Source organism: Vulpes vulpes, chromosome 8, assembly GCF_048418805.1.
Source record: "Vulpes vulpes isolate BD-2025 chromosome 8, VulVul3, whole genome shotgun sequence".
Classification (NCBI taxonomy): domain Eukaryota; kingdom Metazoa; phylum Chordata; class Mammalia; order Carnivora; family Canidae; genus Vulpes; species Vulpes vulpes.
The window spans coordinates 66,858,839-66,862,881 of NC_132787.1; the positions used below are offsets into that span (position 1 = coordinate 66,858,839).

General features: G+C 39.6%; 1 pseudogene; it reads left to right on the forward strand.

The window, feature by feature from the left end:
- The first annotated feature begins 493 nt into the window (after window positions 1-493).
- Window positions 494-1,054, forward strand: LOC112916886 (translationally-controlled tumor protein-like; annotated as a pseudogene).
- The last annotated feature ends 2,989 nt before the right edge of the window (window positions 1,055-4,043 follow it).

Below are 4,043 nucleotides of genomic sequence, written 5' to 3' on the forward strand. Positions count from 1 at the left end.
AATGATTAAGATGGAAAGGATCTTCAGCATGGGCCTTTTTAAGTACCATTGAAAACATTTCAGTTCTTTCTGCCAGCCAGGGAGAGAAACACACACACACACACACACACACACACACACACACCCAAACACACAGATGCATTTATTATGATTATTTGCCCTTGACAGAGAAAGGGATTAACAAAGAGATTAAATAACTTGTTCCCCTTTCACAAGTATCATAATCAGAATCAAAATCTGAATTTGGTCCACCTGGCTCCCAAAGTATGTGCCCTTATTTGCTCTGCAATGCTGTCAAAAGAAGCAACAAAAAAGATACTTTTGCATTGAAAACGGATTTTTGGACAATCAACAGCATTTAAAAGAAAGAAAGAAACTTAAGCTTTTCTAATTGCTCCACTACCCCTGCCAGCCCCGGGCCAGCACAGCACTTGCTCAGAGCTCCTAGCCCCTGCTAAATTAGTGCCACAGTTGTTTCTCTCCAGCCACCCTCATGATCATCTACTGGGACCTCATCAGCCAAGATGAGATGCTTTCCTAGATCTACAAGATCCGAGACATCATGGACAAGCTTTGCCTGGAGGTGGAGGAGATGGTGGTCAGTAGGACAGAGGGTAACACTGATAGCTCATTCATTGTTGGAGATGCCTCCACTGAAAGCCCTAAGGGCGAAGGTATGGAAAGCGCAGTAATCACTTGTGTTGATATTTGTTATGAACCATTATTTGCCAGAAACCAACTTCACGAAGAAGCCTGCAAGAAGTACATCAAAGATTACATGAAGTCAATCAAAGGCAAACATAAGCCAGAAAGCATAATGATGGGGGCTGCAGAGCAAATCATGCATATCCCTGCTAATTTCAAAAACTACCAGTTCATTATTGGTGAAAACATGAATCCAGATCGCATGGTTACTCTGCTGGACTACTGTGAGGAGAGTGTGACTCCATATATGATTTTCTTTAAGGATGATTTAAAAAATGGAAAAATGCTAATGAATTGGGCTATTACTTTGGATGTTTTACCTGTTGTCATAACTGGCTGCTGCTCTTAATCCACACAACACCAGGATTTAGACAAATGGGACTGATGGCTTCTTGTGCTCTTCATTTATTTTGCCCTTGATTTATTTGGAGCAGTGGCATTGTTTTTAAGGAAAAAAAAAAAAAAAAACATGTCATGGAGATTGTCTAAAAATAAAATGCATTTAAATTCAAAAAAAGAGAGAAAGAAATAAACTTAGGGAAAGACCTTCCCTCTGAGGAGCCTTAGGCTTCTTTATAAAATATAAGTGTTAATGGTACTTCGTAATCATTTTCTAAAGGCTAAAATGAGAAGAGTTTTAATACTTTTATTTTGTGAGAGGTGGAACTCATTACTTGTTGGGGAGTGTGAAAACTATTATAGTTAAAAAAAATAGAAGCATTCAGGAAAGTAATGAATTCTAATTCAATAGGATAAGCCAGGCATGTACTAATAGGCTTCATTCTATTTCCTTCACTCAGGAATGATTGAATATCTGACCAATGTCATGTAAAGTTTGTTTATGTTTTTTTTTTAATTAACTTTTATTGGTGTTCAATTTACCAACATACAGAATAACACCCAGTGCTCATCCCGTCAAGTGTCCACCTCAGTGCCCGTCACCCATTCCCCTCCAACACCCGCCCTCGTCCCCTTCCACCACCCCTAGTTCATTTCCCCGAGTTAGGAGTCTTTATGTTCTGTCTCCCTTCCTGATATTTCCCAACATTACTTTTCCCTTCCTTTATATTCCCTTTCACTATTATTCATATTCCCCAAATGAATGAGAATATACACTGTTTGTCCTTCTCCGATTGACTTATTTCACTCAGCATAATACCCTCCAGTTCCATCCACGTTGAAGCAAACGGTGGGTATTTGTCGTTTCTAATTGCTGAGTAATATTCCATTGTATACATAAACCACATCTTCTTTATCCATTCATCTTTCGATGGACACCGAGGCTCCTTCCACAGTTTGGCTATTGTGGCCATTGCTGATAGAAACATCGGGGTGCAGGTGTCCCTACGTTTCATTGCATCTGAATCTTTGGGGTAAATCCCCAACAGTACAATTGCTGGGTCGTAGGGCAGGTCTATTTTTAACTCTTTGAGGAACCTCCACACAGTTTTCCAGAGTGGCTGCACCAGTTCACAGTCCCACCAACAGTGTAAGAGGGTTCCCTTTTCTCCGCATCCTCTCCAATATTTGTTGTTTCCTGCCTTGTTAATTTTCCCCACTCTCACTGGTGTGAGGTGGTATCTCATTGTGGTTTTGATGTGTATTTCCCTGATGGCAAGTGATGCGGAGCATTTTCTCATGTGCTTGTTGGCCATGTCCATGTCTTCCTCTGTGAGATTTCTCTTCATGTCTTTTGCCCATTTCATGATTGGATTGTTTGTTTCTTTGGTGTTGAGTTTAATAAGTTCTTTATAGATTTTGGAAACTAGCCCTTTATCTGATATGTCATTTGCAAATATCTTCTCCCATTCTGTAGGTTGTCTTTTAGTTTTGTTGACTGTATCCTTTGCTGTGCAAAAGCTTCTTATCTTGATGAAGTCCCAATAGTTCATTTTTGCTTTTGTTTCTTTTGCCTTTGTGGATGTATCTTGCAAGAAGTTACTGTGGCCGAGTTCAAAAAGGGTGTTGCCTGTGTTCTCCTCTAGGATTTTGATGGGATCTTGTCTCACATTTAGATCTCTCATCCATTTTGAGTTTATCTTTGTGTATGGTGCAAGAGAGTGGTCCAGTTTCATTCTTCTGCATGTGGATGGCCAATTTTCCCAGCACCATTTATTGAAGAGACTGTCTTTCTTCCAATGGATAGTCTTTCCTCCTTTATCGAATATTAGATGACCGTACATTTCAGGGTCCACTTCTGGGTTCTCTATTCTGTTCCATTGATCTATGTGTCTGTTTTTGTGCCAGTACCACACTGTCTTGATGACCACAGCTTTGTAGTACAACCTGAAATCTGGCATTGTGATGCCCCCAGCTATGGTTTTCTTTTTTAAAATTCCCCTGGCTATTCGGGGTCTTTTCTGATTCCACACAAATCTTAAAATAATTTGTTCTAAGTCTCTGAAGAAAGTCCATGGTATTTTGATAGGGATTGCATTAAACGTATAAATTGCCCTGGGTAACATTGACATTTTTACAATATTAATTCTGCCAATCCATGAGCATGGAATATTTTTCCATCTCTTTGTGTCTTCCTCAATTTCTTTCAGAAGTGTTCTATAGTTTTTAGGGTATAGATCTTTTACCTCTTTGGTTAGGTTTATTCCTAGGTATCTTATGCTTTTGGGTGCAATTGTAAATGGGATTGACTCCTTAATTTCTCTTTCTTCAGCCTCATTGTTAGTGTATAGAAATGCCATTGATTTCTGGGCATTGATTTTGTATCCTGCCACGCTACCAAATTGCTGTATGAGTTCTAGCAATCTTGGGGTGGAGGCTTTTGGGTTTTCTATGTAGAGTATCATGTCATCTGCGAAGAGGGAGAGTTTGACTTCTTCTTTGCCAATTTGAATGCCTTTAATGTCTTTTTGTTGTCTGATTGCTGAGGCGAGGACTTCCAGAACTATGTTGAACAGCAGTGGTGAGAGTGGACATCCCTGTCTTGTTCCTGATCTTAGGGGAAAGGCTCCCAGTGCTTCCCCATTGAGAATGATATTTGCTGTGGGCTTTTCGTAAATGGCTTTTAAGATGTCGAGGAAAGTTCCCTCTATCCCAACACTCTGAAGGGTTTTGATCAGGAATGGATGCTGTATTTTGTCAAATGCTTTCTCTGCATCTAATGAGAGTATCATATGGTTCTTGGTTTTTCTCTTGCTGATATGATGAATCACATTGATGGTTTTACGAGTGTTGAACCAGCCTTGTGTCCCAGGGATAAATCCTACTTGGTCATGGTGAATAATTTTCTTAATGTGAAAAAAAAATTTTTTTCTTAATGTGTTGTTGGATCCTATTGGCTAGTATCTTGTTGAGAATTTTTGCATCCATGTTCATCAGGG